This window comes from Dendropsophus ebraccatus, chromosome 4 (genome assembly GCF_027789765.1).
Source record: "Dendropsophus ebraccatus isolate aDenEbr1 chromosome 4, aDenEbr1.pat, whole genome shotgun sequence".
NCBI lineage: Eukaryota > Metazoa > Chordata > Amphibia > Anura > Hylidae > Dendropsophus > Dendropsophus ebraccatus.
In genome coordinates, this window is record NC_091457.1 from 24,501,011 (window position 1) to 24,515,793 (window position 14,783).

At 56.0% G+C, this 14,783-nt stretch overlaps 26 non-coding genes across 26 annotated transcripts; all 26 read right to left on the bottom strand.

The window, feature by feature from the left end:
- Positions 1 to 110: 110 nt before the first annotated feature.
- On the bottom strand, positions 111 to 182 carry TRNAP-CGG (transfer RNA proline (anticodon CGG)). Its single transcript has one exon. It is a non-coding gene; the product is annotated as a tRNA-Pro (tRNA).
- A 251-nt stretch (positions 183 to 433) lies between these two features.
- TRNAP-CGG (transfer RNA proline (anticodon CGG)) lies at positions 434 to 505 on the bottom strand. The gene has a single exon. It is a non-coding gene; the product is annotated as a tRNA-Pro (tRNA).
- Positions 506 to 857: 352 nt separating this feature from the next.
- On the bottom strand, positions 858 to 929 carry TRNAP-AGG (transfer RNA proline (anticodon AGG)). The gene has a single exon. It is a non-coding gene; the product is annotated as a tRNA-Pro (tRNA).
- A 251-nt stretch (positions 930 to 1,180) lies between these two features.
- Positions 1,181 to 1,252, bottom strand: TRNAP-CGG (transfer RNA proline (anticodon CGG)). Its single transcript has one exon. It is a non-coding gene; the product is annotated as a tRNA-Pro (tRNA).
- Positions 1,253 to 1,604: 352 nt separating this feature from the next.
- On the bottom strand, positions 1,605 to 1,676 carry TRNAP-AGG (transfer RNA proline (anticodon AGG)). The gene has a single exon. It is a non-coding gene; the product is annotated as a tRNA-Pro (tRNA).
- A 251-nt stretch (positions 1,677 to 1,927) lies between these two features.
- TRNAP-CGG (transfer RNA proline (anticodon CGG)) lies at positions 1,928 to 1,998 on the bottom strand. The gene has a single exon. It is a non-coding gene; the product is annotated as a tRNA-Pro (tRNA).
- A 105-nt stretch (positions 1,999 to 2,103) lies between these two features.
- Positions 2,104 to 2,175, bottom strand: TRNAP-UGG (transfer RNA proline (anticodon UGG)). The gene has a single exon. It is a non-coding gene; the product is annotated as a tRNA-Pro (tRNA).
- Positions 2,176 to 2,569: 394 nt separating this feature from the next.
- On the bottom strand, positions 2,570 to 2,641 carry TRNAP-AGG (transfer RNA proline (anticodon AGG)). Its single transcript has one exon. It is a non-coding gene; the product is annotated as a tRNA-Pro (tRNA).
- A 251-nt stretch (positions 2,642 to 2,892) lies between these two features.
- On the bottom strand, positions 2,893 to 2,964 carry TRNAP-CGG (transfer RNA proline (anticodon CGG)). Its single transcript has one exon. It is a non-coding gene; the product is annotated as a tRNA-Pro (tRNA).
- Positions 2,965 to 3,636: 672 nt separating this feature from the next.
- Positions 3,637 to 3,708, bottom strand: TRNAP-CGG (transfer RNA proline (anticodon CGG)). Its single transcript has one exon. It is a non-coding gene; the product is annotated as a tRNA-Pro (tRNA).
- A 104-nt stretch (positions 3,709 to 3,812) lies between these two features.
- TRNAP-UGG (transfer RNA proline (anticodon UGG)) lies at positions 3,813 to 3,884 on the bottom strand. The gene has a single exon. It is a non-coding gene; the product is annotated as a tRNA-Pro (tRNA).
- A 1,237-nt stretch (positions 3,885 to 5,121) lies between these two features.
- Positions 5,122 to 5,193, bottom strand: TRNAP-CGG (transfer RNA proline (anticodon CGG)). Its single transcript has one exon. It is a non-coding gene; the product is annotated as a tRNA-Pro (tRNA).
- Positions 5,194 to 5,626: 433 nt separating this feature from the next.
- On the bottom strand, positions 5,627 to 5,698 carry TRNAP-UGG (transfer RNA proline (anticodon UGG)). The gene has a single exon. It is a non-coding gene; the product is annotated as a tRNA-Pro (tRNA).
- A 571-nt stretch (positions 5,699 to 6,269) lies between these two features.
- On the bottom strand, positions 6,270 to 6,341 carry TRNAP-AGG (transfer RNA proline (anticodon AGG)). Its single transcript has one exon. It is a non-coding gene; the product is annotated as a tRNA-Pro (tRNA).
- An 816-nt stretch (positions 6,342 to 7,157) lies between these two features.
- Positions 7,158 to 7,229, bottom strand: TRNAP-AGG (transfer RNA proline (anticodon AGG)). The gene has a single exon. It is a non-coding gene; the product is annotated as a tRNA-Pro (tRNA).
- Positions 7,230 to 7,484: 255 nt separating this feature from the next.
- Positions 7,485 to 7,556, bottom strand: TRNAP-CGG (transfer RNA proline (anticodon CGG)). Its single transcript has one exon. It is a non-coding gene; the product is annotated as a tRNA-Pro (tRNA).
- A 104-nt stretch (positions 7,557 to 7,660) lies between these two features.
- Positions 7,661 to 7,732, bottom strand: TRNAP-UGG (transfer RNA proline (anticodon UGG)). The gene has a single exon. It is a non-coding gene; the product is annotated as a tRNA-Pro (tRNA).
- A 394-nt stretch (positions 7,733 to 8,126) lies between these two features.
- Positions 8,127 to 8,198, bottom strand: TRNAP-AGG (transfer RNA proline (anticodon AGG)). The gene has a single exon. It is a non-coding gene; the product is annotated as a tRNA-Pro (tRNA).
- A 295-nt stretch (positions 8,199 to 8,493) lies between these two features.
- Positions 8,494 to 8,565, bottom strand: TRNAP-UGG (transfer RNA proline (anticodon UGG)). Its single transcript has one exon. It is a non-coding gene; the product is annotated as a tRNA-Pro (tRNA).
- A 395-nt stretch (positions 8,566 to 8,960) lies between these two features.
- TRNAP-AGG (transfer RNA proline (anticodon AGG)) lies at positions 8,961 to 9,032 on the bottom strand. The gene has a single exon. It is a non-coding gene; the product is annotated as a tRNA-Pro (tRNA).
- A 1,242-nt stretch (positions 9,033 to 10,274) lies between these two features.
- Positions 10,275 to 10,346, bottom strand: TRNAP-CGG (transfer RNA proline (anticodon CGG)). The gene has a single exon. It is a non-coding gene; the product is annotated as a tRNA-Pro (tRNA).
- Positions 10,347 to 10,450: 104 nt separating this feature from the next.
- TRNAP-UGG (transfer RNA proline (anticodon UGG)) lies at positions 10,451 to 10,522 on the bottom strand. Its single transcript has one exon. It is a non-coding gene; the product is annotated as a tRNA-Pro (tRNA).
- Positions 10,523 to 11,384: 862 nt separating this feature from the next.
- TRNAP-AGG (transfer RNA proline (anticodon AGG)) lies at positions 11,385 to 11,456 on the bottom strand. The gene has a single exon. It is a non-coding gene; the product is annotated as a tRNA-Pro (tRNA).
- Positions 11,457 to 12,685: 1,229 nt separating this feature from the next.
- Positions 12,686 to 12,757, bottom strand: TRNAP-CGG (transfer RNA proline (anticodon CGG)). Its single transcript has one exon. It is a non-coding gene; the product is annotated as a tRNA-Pro (tRNA).
- A 104-nt stretch (positions 12,758 to 12,861) lies between these two features.
- Positions 12,862 to 12,933, bottom strand: TRNAP-UGG (transfer RNA proline (anticodon UGG)). Its single transcript has one exon. It is a non-coding gene; the product is annotated as a tRNA-Pro (tRNA).
- A 395-nt stretch (positions 12,934 to 13,328) lies between these two features.
- TRNAP-AGG (transfer RNA proline (anticodon AGG)) lies at positions 13,329 to 13,400 on the bottom strand. The gene has a single exon. It is a non-coding gene; the product is annotated as a tRNA-Pro (tRNA).
- Between the last annotated feature and the right edge of the window lie 1,383 nt (positions 13,401 to 14,783).

The following is a 14,783-nucleotide window of genomic DNA, read 5'->3' on the forward strand; positions in this document are numbered from 1 at the left end:
AGAGACACGTCGGGTGTTTCCCACTCACTACACTGGCACCAGAAAACCCTGGAGGAGAGAGACTGCACGCAACCAGTGGAAACGGACGAGCCTCAGTACTGTCAAAAGGTGGGCTCGTCCGGGATTGGAACCCGGGACCTCTCACACCCGAAGCGAGAATCATACCCCTAGACCAACGAGCCGAGCTGGGCGTGTCGCTGTCACGCCGCCAGCCAGCACGGCCCGTGTTCACAGGAAGACGGCATTGCCTGCTTTTCTCGCAGTGTGGCTTCTAAAGTTGAATCCACTGTACCCTAAAAACAACGCCTCCGCATTAAACACCCCTGCCCCCGAACCAAAAATAAATAAATAACAAAAAGAAAGCAAAGGGCGCTGGTAGAGACCGGCTTAAATGATTTCCCACCGCCAAGAAAGGCAGAGGGAGCCTAGGTCCGGGCTCGTCCGGGATTTGAACCCGGGGCCTCTCGCACCCGAAGCGAGAATCATACCCCTAGACCAACGAGCCGCAGATGCACCATGCCGCCGCGTGGGCAGCCTGCTATGCCCTGCGTTGCCCTCTCTCACGGATCCCGTGCGGAAAAGTCCACCGAAGACGGCATTCGTTCAACATCAAAGCAAAGAGGAGTTTCGGGGTGGAACTCTGCATGACGGCGGGAGAAAAAGCGCAGTTTGGCGTTAGAAAGGCATTCCCGCTGCAGGGAGGCATTCGGTTGACAGGAAGCAACAGCATACCCTCGAGCGCAAGAGAGAGACACGTCGGGTGTTTCCCACTCACTACACTGGCGCCAGAAAACCCTGGAGGAGAGAGACTGCACGCAACCAGTGGAAACGGACGAGCCTCAGTACTGTCAAAAGGTGGGCTCGTCCGGGATTGGAACCCGGGACCTCTCACACCCTAAGCGAGAATCATACCCCTAGACCAACGAGCCGAGCTGGGCGTGTCGCTGTCACGTCGCCAGCCAGCACGGCCCGTGTTCACAGGAAGACGGCATTGCCTGCTTTTCTCGCAGTGTGGCTTCTAAAGTTGAATCCACTGTACCCTAAAAACAACGCCTCCGCATTAAACACCCCTGCCCCCGAACCAAAAATAAATAAATAACAAAAAGAAAGCAAAGGGCGCTGGTAGAGACCGGCTTAAATGATTTCCCACCGCCAAGAAAGGCAGAGGGAGCCTAGGTCGGGGCTCGTCCGGGATTTGAACCCGGGGCCTCTCGCACCCGAAGCGAGAATCATACCCCTAGACCAACGAGCCGCAGATGCACCATGCTGCCGCGTGGGCAGCCTGCTATGCCCTGCGTTGCCCTCTCTCACGGATCCCGTGCGGAAAAGTCCACCGAAGACGGCATTCGTTCAACATCAAAGCAAAGAGGAGTTTCGGGGTGGAACTCTGCATGACGGCGGGAGAAAAAGCGCAGTTTGGCGTTAGAAAGGCATTCCCGCTGCAGGGAGGCATTCGGTTGACAGGAAGCAACAGCATACCCTCGAGCGCAAGAGAGAGACACGTCGGGTGTTTCCCACTCACTACACTGGCGCCAGAAAACCCTGGAGGAGAGAGACTGCACGCAACCAGTGGAAGCGGACGAGCCTCAGTACTGTCAAAAGGTGGGCTCGTCCGGGATTTAAACCCGGGACCTCTCGCACCCTAAGCGAGAATCATACCCCTAGACCAACGAGCCGAGCTGTGCGTGTCGCTGTCACGCCGCCAGCCAGCACGGTCCGTGTTCACAGGAAGACGGCATTGCCTGCTTTTCTCGCAGTGTGGCTTCTAAAGTTGAATCCACTGTACCCTAAAAACAACGCCTCCGCATTAAACACCCCTGCCCCCGAACCAAAAATAAATAAATAACAAAAAGAAAGCAAAGGGGGCTGGTAGAGACCGGCTTAAATGATTTCCCACCGCCAAGAAAGGCAGAGGGAGCCTAAGTCCGGGTTCGTCCAGGATTTGAACCCGGGGCCTCTCGCACCCGAAGCGAGAATCATACCACTAGACCAACGAGCAGTCGCACGTAGCATGTTCCTGAGCCGCGTGGGGCGAGCTAGCCTTCCAAGATTCACAAAAAGGCATGCTGTGCAGGCGGCAGAAAAGGGGAACTGGAAAAGCCAGGGCTCGTCCGGGATTTGAACCCGGGACCTCTCGCACCCAAAGCGAGAATCACACCCCTAGACCAACGAGCCGCAGATGCACCATGCTGCCTCCGCCCGACGTGCCAATTTTGGGCTGGCAAACTGTACTGCCGCGTGGGCAGCCTGCTATGCCCTGCGTTGCCCTCTCTCACGGATCTCGTGCGGAAAAGTCCACCGAAGACGGCATTCGTTCAACATCAAAGCAAAGAGGAGTTTCGGGGTGGAACTCTGCATGACGGCGGGAGAAAAAGCGCAGTTTGGCTTTAGAAAGGCATTCCCGCTGCAGGGAGGCATTCGGTTGACAGGAAGCAACAGCATACCCTCGAGCGCAAGAGAGAGACACGTCGGGTGTTTCCCACTCACTACACTGGCACCAGAAAACCCTGGAGGAGAGAGACTGCACGCAACCAGTGGAAACGGACGAGCCTCAGTACTGTCAAAAGGTGGGCTCGTCCGGGATTGGAACCCGGGACCTCTCGCACCCTAAGCGAGAATCATACCCCTAGACCAACGAGCCGAGCTGGGTGTGTCGCTGTCACGCCGCCAGCCAGCACGGCCCGTGTTCACAGGAAGACGGCATTGCCTGCTTTTCTCGCAGTGTGGCTTCTAAAGTTGAATCCACTGTACCCTAAAAACAACGCCTCCGCATTAAACACCCCTGCCCCCGAACCAAAAATAAATAAATAACAAAAAGAAAGCAAAGGGCGCTGGTAGAGACCGGCTTAAATGATTTCCCACCGCCAAGAAAGGCAGAGGGAGCCTAGGTCCGGGCTCGTCCGGGATTTGAACCCGGGGCCTCTCGCACCCGAAGCGAGAATCATACCCCTAGACCAACGAGCCGCAGATGCACCATGCTGCCGCGTGTGCAGCCTGCTATGCCCTGCGTTGCCCTCTCTCACGGATCCCGTGCGGAAAAGTCCACCGAAGACGGCATTCGTTCAACATCAAAGCAAAGAGGAGTTTCGGGGTGGAACTCTGCATGACGGCGGGAGAAAAAGCGCATTAGAAAGGCATTCCCGCTGCAGGGAGGCATTCGGTTGACAGGAAGCAACAGCATACCCTCGAGCGCGAGAGAGAGACACGTCGGGTATTTCCCACTCACTACACTGGCGCCAGAAAACCCTAGAGGAGAGAAGACTGCACGCAACCAGTGGAAGCGGACGAGCCTCAGTACTGTCAAAAGGTGGGCTCGTCCGGGATTTGAACCCGGGACCTCTCGCACCCTAATCGAGAATCATACCCCCAGACCAACAAGCCGAGCTGGGCACATTGCTGACATGCCGTCAGCCAGCACGGTCCGTGTTCACAGGAAGACGGCAATGCCGGCTTGTCTCGCAGTGTGGCTTCTGAAGTTCAATCCACTGTACCCTAAAAACAACGCCTCCGCACTAAACACCCCTGCCCCCGAACCAAAAATAAATAAATAAATAACAAAAAGAAAGCAAAGGGCATTGGTAGAGACCGGCTTAAATGATTTCCCACCTCCAAGGAAGGCAGAGGGAGCCTCGGTCGGGGCTCGTCCGGGATTTGAACCAGGGGCCTCTCGCACCCGAAGCGAGAATCATACCACTAGACCAACGAGCCAACGCACGATGCCCTTCCCTGAGCCACGTGGGGCGACCTCGCCTTCCAAGATTCACAAAAATGCGGGCTGTGCAGGCGGCAGAAAAGGTGAACTGGAAAAGCCAGGGCTCGTCCAGGATTTGAACCCGGGACCTCTCGCACCCAAAGCGAGAATCATACCCCTAGACCAACGAGCCAAGCTGGGCGCACTGTTGACATGCTGCCAGCCAGCACGGTCCGTGTTCACAGGAAGACGGCAATGCCGGCTTTTCTCGCAGTGTGGCTTCTAAAGTTGAATCCACTGTACCCTAAAAACAACGCCTCTGCACTAAACACCTCTGCCCCCGAACCAAAAATAAATAAATAAATAAATAAATAACAAAAAGAAAGCAAAGGGCGCTGGTAGAGACCGGCTTAAATGATTTCCCACCTCCAAGAAAGGAAGAAGGAGCGTAGGTGAGGGCTCGTCAAGGATTTGAACCCGGGGCCTCTCGCACCCGAAGGGAGAATCATACCACTAGACCAACGAGCCGTCGCGTGACACCTGTCCCTGAGCCGCGTGAGGCAAGCTCGCCTTCCAAGATTCACAAAAAGGCGGGCTGTGCAGGCGGCAGAAAAGGGGAACTGGAAAAGCCAGGGCTCGTCCGGGATTTGAACCCGAGACCTCTCGCACCCAAAGCGAGAATCATACCCCTAGACCAACGAGCAGCTGACGCGCCATGCTGCCTCCGCCCGACGTGCCGATTTTGGGCTGGCAAACTGTACTGCCACATGGGAAGCCTGCTTTGCCCTGCGTTGCCCTCTCTCACGGATCCCATGCTGAAAAGTCCACCGAAGATGGCAGCCGTTCAACATCAAAGCAAAGAGAAGTTTCGGGGTGGAAATCTGCATGACGGCGAGAGAAAAAGCGCAATTTGACGTTAGAAAGGTATTCCCGCTGCGGGGAGGCATTCGGTCGACAAGAAGCAACAGCATACCCTTGAGCGGGAGAGAGAGACACGTCTGGTGTTTCCCACTCACTTCACTGGCGCCAGAAAACCCTGGAGGAGAGAAGACTGCACGCAACCGGTGGAAGCGGACGAGCCTCAGTACTGTCAAAAAGAGGGCTTGTCCGGGATTTCAACCCGGGACCTCTCGCACCCTAATCGAGAATTATACCCCTAGACCAACGAGCCGAGCTGGGCGCACTGCTGACATGCCGCCAGCCAGCACGGTCCGTGTTCACAGGAAGATGGCAATGCCGGCTTTTCTCGCAGTGTGGCTTCTAAAGTTGAATCCATTGTACCCTAAAAACAACGCCTCCGCACTAAAAACCCCTGCCCCCGAACCAAAAATAAATAAATAAATAAATAACAAAAAGAAAGCAAAGGGCGCTGGTAGAGACCGGCTTAAATGATTTCCCACCTCCAAGAAAGGCAGAGGGAGCCTAGGTTGGGGCTCGTCCGGGATTTGAACCCGAGGCCTCTCGCACCCGAAGCGAGAATCATACCACTAGACCAACTAGCCGTCGCGCGACGCCCGTCCCTGAGCCACGTGGGGCGAGCTCGCCTTCCAAGATTCACAAAAAAGCGGGCTGTGCAGGCGGCAGAAAAGGGGAACTGGAAAAGCCAGGGCTCGTCCGTGATTTGAACCCGTGACCTCTCGCACCCAAAGCGAGAATCATACCCCTAGACCAACGAGCCGAGCTAGGTGCACTGTTGACAAATCCCGCCAGCCAGCACGGTCCGTGTTCACAGGAAGATGGCAATGCCGGCTTTTCTCGCAGTGTGGCTTCTAAAGTTGAATCCATTGTACCCTAAAAACAACGCCTCCGCACTAAAAACCCCTGCCCCCGAACCAAAAATAAATAAATAAATAACAAAAATAAAGCAAAGGGCGCTGGTAGAGACCGGCTTAAATGATTTCCCACCTCCAAGAAAGGCAGAGGGAACCTAGGTTGGGGCTCGTCCGGGATTTGAACCCGAGGCCTCTCGCACCCAAAGCGAGAATCATACCACTAGACCAACGAGCCGTCAGGTGACGCCTGTCCCTGAGCCGCATGAGGCGAGCTCGCCTTCCAAGATTCACAAAAAGGCGGGCTGTGCAGGCGGCAGAAAAGGGGAACTGGAAAAGCCAGGGCTCGTCCGGGATTTGAACCCGAGACCTCTCGCTCCCAAAGAAAGAATCATACCCCTAGACCAACGAGCCGCAGATGCGCCATGCTGCCTCCGCCCGACGTGCCAATTTTGGGCTGGCAAACTGTTCTGCCGCATGGGACGCCAGCTTTGCCCTGCGTTGCCCTCTCTCACGGATCCCGTGCGGAAAAGTCCACCGAAGACGGCAGCCGTTCAACATCAAAGCAAAGAGGAGTTTCGGGGTGGAAATCTGCATGACGGCGAGAGAAAAAGCGCAGTTTGACGTTAGAAAGGTATTCCCGCTGCGGGGAGGCATTCGGTCGACAGGAAGCAACAGCATACCCTTAAGCGGGAGAGAGAGACACGTCTGGTGTTTCCCACTCACTACACTGGCGCCAGAAAACCCTGGAGGAGAGAAGACTGCACGCAGCCGGTGGAAGCGGACGAGCCTCAGTACTGTCAAAAAGAAGGCTCGTCCGGGATTTGAACCCGGGACCTCTCGCACCCTAAGCGAGAATCATACCCCTAGACCAACGAGCCAAGCTAAGCGCACTGTTGACAAATCCCGCCAGCCAGCAAGGTCCGTGTTCACAGGAAGACGGCAATGCCGGCTTTTCTCGCAGTGTGGCTTCTAAAGTTGAATCCACTGTACCCTAAAAACAACGCCTCCGCACTAAACACCCCTGCCCCGGAACCAAAAATAAAATAAATAAATAAAGCAAAGGGCGCTGGTAGAGACCGGCTTAACTGATTTCCCACCTCCAAGAAAGGCAGAGGGAGCCTAGGTCGGGGCTCGTCTGGGATTTGAACCCGGGGCCTCTCGCACCCGAAGCGAGAATCATACCACTAGACCACCGAGTCGTCGCGCGTCGCATGTCCCTGAGCCGCGTGGGACGAGCTCGCCTTCCAAGATTCACAAAAAGGCGGGCTGTGCAGGCGGCAGAAAAGGGGAACTGGAAAAGCCAGGGCTCAATGCCGCCTCCGCCCGACGTGCCGATTTTGGGCTGGCAAACTGTACTGCCGCATGGGAAGCCTGCTTTGCCCTGCGTTGCCCTCTCTCACGGATCCCGTGCGGAAAAGTCCACCGAAGACGGCAGCCGTTCAACATCAAAGCAAAGAGGAGTTTCGGGGTGGAACTCTGCATGACGGCGAGAGAAAAAGCGCAGTTTGACGTTAGAAAGGCATTCCCGCTGCTAGGAGGCATTCGGTCGACAGGAAGCAACAGCATACCCTTGAGCGGGAGAGAGAGACACGTCTGGTGTTTCCCACTCACTACACTGGCGCCAGAAAACCCTGGAGGAGAGAAGACTGCACGCAAGCGGTGGAAGCGGACGAGCCTCAGTACTGTCAAAAAGAGGGCTCGTCCGGGATTTGAACCCGGGACCTCTCGCACCCTAAGCGAGAATCATACCCCTAGACCAACAAGCCGAGCTAAGCACACTGCTGACATGCCGCCAGCCAGCACGGTCCGTGTTCACAGGAAGACGGCAATGCCGTCTTTTCTCGCAGTGTGGCTTCTAAAGTTGAATCCACTGTACCCTAAAAACAACGCCTTCGCACTGAACACCCCTTCCCCCGAACCAAAAATAAATAAATAAATAACAAAAAGAAAGCAAAGGGCGCTGGTAGAGACCGGCTTAAATGATTTCGCACCTCCAAGAAAGGCAGAGGGAGCTTAGGTCCGGGCTCGTCCGGTATTTGAACCCGGGGCCTCTCACACCCGAAGCGAGAATCATACCACTAGACCAACGAGCCAACGCGCGACGCCCGTTTCTGAGCCGCGTGGGGCGAGCTCGCCTTCCAAGATTCACAAAAAGGCGGGCTGTGCAGGCGGCAGAAAAGTGGAACTGGAAAACCCAGGGCTCGTCCGGGATTTGAACCCGGGATCTCTCGCACCCAAAGCGAGAATCGTACCCCTAGACCAACGAGCCGCAGATGCGCCGTGCCACCTCCGCCCGACGTGCCGATTTTGGGCTGGCAAACTGTACTGCCGCATGGGAAGCCTGCTTTGCCCTGCGTTGCCCTCTCTCACGGATCCCGTGCGGAAAAGTCCACCGAAGACGGCAGCCGTTCAACATCAAGCAAAGAGGAGTTTCGGGGTGGAAATCTGCATGACGGCGAGAGAAAAAGCGCACTTTGACGTTAGAAAGGCATTCCCGCTGCGGGGAGGCATTCGGTCGACAGGAAGCAACAGCATACCCTTAAGCAGGAGAGAGAGACACGTCTGGTGTTTTCCACTCACTACACTGGCGCCAGAAAACCCTGGAGGAGAGAAGACTGCACGCAAGCGGTGGAAGCGGACGAGCCTCAGTACTGTCAAAAAGAGGGCTCGTCCGGGATTTGAACCCGGGACCTCTCGCACCCTAAGCGAGAATCATACCCCTAGACCTACGAGCCAAGCTGAGCGCACTGTTGACATGCCGCCAGCCAGCACGGTCCGTGTTCACAGGAAGACGGCAATGCCGGCTTTTCTCGCAGTGTGGCTTCTAAAGTTGAATCCACTGTACCCTAAAAACAACGCCTCGGCACTAAACACCCCTGCCCCCGAACCAAAAATAAATAAATAAATAACAAAAAGAAAGCAAAGGGCGGCTTAAATGTTTTCCCACCTCCAAGTGGGGCGAGCTCGCCTTCCAAGATTCACAAAAAGGCGGGCTGTGCAGCCGGCAGAAAAGTGGAACTGGAAAATCCAGGACTCGTCCGGGATTTGAACCCGGGATCTCTCGCACCCAAAGCGAGAATCATACCCCTAGACCAACTAGCCGCAGATGCGCCGTGCCGCCTCCGCCCGACGTGCCGATTTTGGGCTGGCAAACTGTACTGCCGCATGGGAAGCCTGCTTTGCCCTGCGTTGCCCTCTCTCATGGATCCCGTGCGGAAAAGTCCACCGAAGACGGCAGCCGTTCAACATCAAAGCAAAGAGGAGTTTCGGGGTGGAAATCTGCATGACGGCGAGAGAAAAAGCGCACTTTGACGTTAGAAAGGCATTCCCGCTGCGGGGAGGCATTCGGTCGACAGGAAGCAACAGCACACCCTTAAGAGGGAGAGAGAGACACGTCTGGTGTTTTCCACTCACTACACTGGCGCCAGAAAATCCTGGAGGAGAGAAGACTGCACGCAACCGGTGGAAGCGGACGAGCCTCAGTACTGTCAAAAAGAGGGCTCATCCGGGATTTGAACCCGGGACCTCTCGCACCCTAAGCGAGAATCATACCCCTAGACCAACGAGCCGAGCTGGGCACACTGCTGACATGCCGCCAGCCAGCACGGTCCGTGTTCACAGGAAGACGGCAATGCCGGCTTTTCTCGCAGTGTGGCTTCTAAAGTTGAATCCACTGTACCCTAAAAACAACGCCTCCGCACTGAACACCCCTTCCCCCGAACCAAAAATAAATAAATAAATAACGAAAAGAAAGCAAAGGGTGCTGGTAGAGACCGGCTTAAATGATTTCCCACCTCCAAGAAAGGAATACGGAGCCTAGGTTGGGGCTCGTCCGGGATTTGAACCCTGGGCCTCTCGCACCCGAAGTGAGAATCATACCACTAGACCAGGGCGCGACACTCTTCCCTGAGCCGCGTGGGGTGAGCTCGCCTTCCAAGATTCACAAAAAGGCGGGCTGTGCAGGCGGCAGAAAAGGGGAACTGGAAAAGCCAGTGCTCGTCCGGGATTTGAATCCAGGACCTCTCGCACCCAAAGCGAGAATCATATCCCTAGACCAACGAGCCGCAGATGCGCCATGCTGCCTCCGCCCGACGTGCCGATTTTGGGCTGGCAAACTGTACTGCCGCATGGGAAGCCTGCTTTGCCCTGCGTTGCCCTCTCTCACGGATCCCGTGCGGAAAAGTCCACCGAAGACGGCAGCCGTTCAACATCAAAGCAAAGAGGAGTTTCGGGGTGGAACTCTGCATGACGGCGAGAGAAAAAGCGCAGTTTGACGTTGGAAAGGCATTCCCGCTGCGGGGAGGCATTCGGTCGACAGGAAGCAACAGCATACCCTTGAGCGGGAGAGAGAGACACGTCTGGTGTTTCCCACTCACTTCACTGGCGCCAGAAAACCCTGGAGGAGAGAAGACTGCACGCAACCGGTGGAAGCGGACGAGCCTCAGTACTGTCAAAAAGAGGGCTCGTCCAGGATTTCTCTTCCTTTCTTGGAGGTGGAAATCATTTAAGCCGGTCTCTACCAGCGCCCTTTGCTTTCTTTTTGTTATTTATTTATTTTTGGTTCGGGGGCAGGGGTGTTTAGTGCGGAGGCGTTGTTTTTCCGTGTTCACAGGAAGACGGCAATGCCGGCTTTTCTCGCAGTGTGGCTTCTAAAGTTGAATCCACTGTACCCTAAAAACAACGCCTCCGCACTAAACACCCCTGCCCCCGAACCAAAAATAAATAAATAACAAAAAGAAAGCAAAGGGCGCTGGTAGAGACCGGCTTAAATGATTTACCACCTCCAAGAAAGGCAGAGGGAGCCTAGGTCGGGGCTCGTCCGGGATTTGAACCCGGGGCCTCTCGCACCCGAAGCGAGAAGCATACCACTAGACCAACGAGCCGTCGCGCGACGCCCATCCCTGAGCCGCGTGGGGCGAGCTCGCCTTCCAAGATTCACAAAAATGCGGGCTGTGCAGGCGGCAGAAAAGGGGAACTGGAAAAGCCAGGGCTCGTCCGGGATTTGAACCCGGGACCTCTCGCACCCAAAGCGAGAATCATACCCCTAGACCAACGAGTCGTAAATGCGCCATGCCGCTTCCGCCCGACGTGCCGATTTTGGGCTGGCAAACTGTACTGCCGCATGGGAAGCCTGCTTTGCCCTGCGTTGCCCTCTCTCACGGATCCCGTGCGGAAAAGTCCACCGAAGACGGCAGCCGTTCAACATCAAAGCAATGAGGAGTTTCGGGGTGGAACTCTGCATGACGGCGGGAGAAAAAGCTCAGTTTGGCGTTAGAAAGGCATTCCCGCTGCGGGGAGGCATTCGGTCGACAGAAAGCAACAGCATACCCTTGAGCAGGAGAGAGAGACACGTCTGGTGTTTCCCACTCACTTCACTGGCGCCAGAAAACCCTGGAGGAGAGAAGACTGCACGCAACCGGTGGAAACAGACGAGCCTCAGTACTGTCAAAAAAAGGGCTCGTCAGGGATTTGAACCCAGGCCCTCTCGCACCCTAAGCGAGAATCATACCCCTGGACCAACGATCCACAGATGCGCCACGTCGTCTCCGCCCGACGTGCCGATTTTGGGCTGGCAAACTGTACTGCCGCATGGGAAGCCTGCTTTGCCCTGCGTTGCCCTCTCTCACGGATCCCGTGCGGAAAAGTCCACCGAAGACGGCAGCCGTTCAACATCAAAGCAAAGAGGAGTTTCGCGGTGGAACTCTGCATGACGGCGGGAGAAAAAGCGCAGTTTGGCGTTAGAAAGGCATTCCCGCTGCGGGGAGGCATTCGGTCGACAGGAAGCAACAGCATACCCTTGAGCGGGAGAGAGAGACACGTCTGGTGTTTCCCACTCACTTCACTGGCGCCAGAAAACCCTGGAGGAGAGAAGACTGCACGCAACCGGTGGAAGCGGACGTGCCTCAGTACTGTCAAAAAGAGGGCTCGTCCGGGATTTGAACCCGGGACCTCTCGCACCCTAAGCGAGAATCATACCCCTAGACCAACGAGCCGAACTGGGCGCGATGCTGACATGCCGCCAGCCAGCACGGTCCGTGTTCACAGGAAGACGGCAATGCCGGCTTTTCTCGCAGTGTGGCTTCTAAAGTTGAATCCACTGTACCCTAAAAACAACGCCTCCGCACTAAACACCCCTGCCCCCGAACCAAAAATAAATAAATAAATAAATAATAAAAAGAAAGCAAAGGGCGCTGGTAGAGACCGGCTTAAATGATTTCCCACCTCCAAGAAAGGCAGAGGGAGCCTAGGTCGGGGCTCGTCCGGGATTTGAACCCGGGGCCCGTTGCACCCGAAGTGAGAATCATACCACTAGACCAACGAGCCGTCGAGCGACGCTCCTCCCTGAGCCGCATGAGGTGAGCTCGCCTTCCAAGATTCACAAAAAGGCAGGCTGTGCAGGCTTCAGAAAAGGGGAACTGGAAAAGCCAGGGCTCGCCCGTGATTTGAACCCGGGACCTCTCGCACGCAAAGTGAGAATCATACCCCTAGACCAACGAGCTGCAGATGCGCCATGCCGTTTCCTCCCGACGTGCCGATTTTGGGCTAGCAAACTGTACTGCCGCATGGGAAGCCTGCTTTGCCCTGCGTTGCCCTCTCTCACGGATCCCGTGCGGAAAAGTCCACCGAAGACGGCAGCCGTTCAACATCAAAGCAAAGAGGAGTTTCGGGGTGGAACTCTGCATGACGGCGGGAGAAAAAGCGCAGTTTGGCATTAGAAAGGCATTCCCGCTGCGGGGAGGCATTCGGTCGACAGGAAGCAACAGCATACCCTTGAGCGGGAGAGAGAGACACGTCTGGTGTTTCCCACTCACTTCACTGGCGCCAGAAAACCCTGGAGGAGAGAAGACTGCACGCAACCAGTGGAAGCGGACGAGCCTCAGTACTGTCAAAAAGAGGGCTTGCCCGGGATTTCAAACCGGGACCTCTCGCACCCTAAGCGAGAATCATACCCCTAGACCAACGAGCCGAGCTGGGCGCACTGCTGACATGCCGCCAGCCAGCACGGTCCGTGTTCACAGGAAGACGGCAATGCCGGCTTTTCTCGCAGTGTGGCTTCTAAAGTTGAATCCACTGTACCCTAAAAACAACGCCTCCGCACTAAACACCCCTGTCCCCGAACCAAAAATAAATAAATAAATAACAAAAAGAAAGCAAAGGGCGCTGGTAGAGACCGGCTTAAATGATTTCCCACCTCCAAGAAAGGCAGAGGGAGCCTAGGTCGGGGCTCGTCCGGGATTTGAACCCGGGGCCTCTCGCACCCGAAGCGAGAATCATACCACTAGACCAACGAGCCGTCGCGCGACGCCCGTCCCTGAGCCGCGTGGGGCGAGCTCGCCCTCCAAGATTCAAAAAAATGCGAGCTGTGCAGGCAGCAGAAAAGGGGAACTGGAAAAGCCAGGGCTCGTCCAGGATTTGAACCCGGGACCTCTCGCACCCAAAGCGAGAATCATACCCCTAGACCAACGAGCCGCAGATGCGCCATGCCGCCTCCGCCCGACGTGCCGATTTTGGGCTGGCATACTGTACTGCCACATGGGAAGCCTGCTTTGCCCTGCGTTGCCCTCTCTCACGGATCCCGTGCGGAAAAGTCCACCGAAGACGGCAGCCGTTCAACATCAAAGCAATGAGGAGTTTCGGGGTGGAACTCTGCATGACGGCGGGAGAAAAAGCTCAGTTTGGCGTTAGAAAGGCATTCCCGCTGCGGGGAGGCATTCGGTCGACAGGAAGCAACAGCATACCCTTGAGCAGGAGAGAGAGACACGTCTGGTGTTTCCCACTCACTTCACTGGCGCCAGAAAACCCTGGAGGAGAGAAGACTGCACGCAACCGGTGGAAGCAGACGAGCCTCAGTACTGTCAAAAAAAGGGCTCGTCCGGGATTTGAACCCAGGCCCTCTCGCACCCTAAGCGAGAATCATACCCCTAGACCAACGAGCCGCAGATGCGCCATACCGCCACCGCCCGACGTGCCGATTTTGGGCTGGCAAACTGTACTGCCGCATGGGAAGCCTGCTATGCCCTGCGTTGCCCTTTCTCACGGATCCCGTGCGGAAAAGTCCACCGAAGACGGCAGCCGTTCAACATCAAAGCAAAGAGGAGTTTCGGGGTGGAACTCTGCATGACGGCGGGAGAAAAAGCGCAGTTTGGTGTTAGAAAGGCATTCCCGCTGCGGGGAGGCATTCGATCGACAGGAAGCAACAGCATACCCTTGAGCGGGAGAGAGAGACACGTCTGGTGTTTCCCACTCACTTCACTGGCGCCAGAAAACCCTGGAGGAGAGAAGACTGCACGCAATCGGTGGAAGCGGACGAGCCTCAGCACTGTCAAAAAGAGGGCTCGTCTGGGATTTGAACCCGGGACCTCTCGCATCCTAAGCAGTCAATGGTTACAGGAAGACGGCATTGCCGGCTTTTCTCGCAGTGTGGCTTCTAAAGTTGAATCCACTGTACCCTAAAAACAACGCCTCCGCACTAAACACCCCTGCCCCCGAACCAAAAAAATAAAAATAAATAAATTAAACGAAAGCAAAGGGCGCTGGTAGAGACTGGATTAAATGATTTCCCACCACCAAGAAAGGCAGAGGGAGCCTAGATCCGGGCTCGACCAGGATTTTAACCCGGGGCCTCTCACACCCGAAGCGAGAATCATACCACTAGACCAACAAGCCGTCGCATGTCGCCTGTCCCTGAGCCGCGTGGGGCGAGCTCGCCTTCCAAGATTCACAAAAAGGCGGGCTGTGCAGGCGGCAGAAAAGGGGAACTGGAAAAGCCAGGGCTCGTCAGGAATTTGAAGCCGGGACCTCTCGCACCCAAAGCAAGAATCATACCCCTAGACCAACGAGCCGCAGATGCGCCATGCCACCTCCGCCTGACGTGCCGATTTTGGGCTGGCAAACTGTACTGCCACGTGGGCAGCCTCCTATGCCCTGCGTTGCCCTCTCTCACGGATCCCGTGCGGAAAAGTCCACCGAAGACGGCAGCCGTTCAACATCAAAGCAAAGAGGAGTTTCGGGGTGGAACTCTGCATGACGGCGGGAGAAAAAGCGCAGTTTGGCGTTAGAAAGGTATTCCCGCTGCGGGGAGGCATTCGGTCGTCAGGAAGCAACAGCATACCCTCGAGCGCGAGAGAGAGACGTCGGGTGTTTCCCACTCACTACACTGGCGCCAGAAAACCCTGGAGGAGAGAAGACTGCAAGCAACCGTTGGAAGCGGACGAGCCTCAGTACTGTCAAAAGGTGAGCTCGTCCGGGATTTGAACGCTGGACCTCTCGCACCCTAAGCGAGAATCATACCCCTAGACCAACGAGAAGAGCTGGGCGTG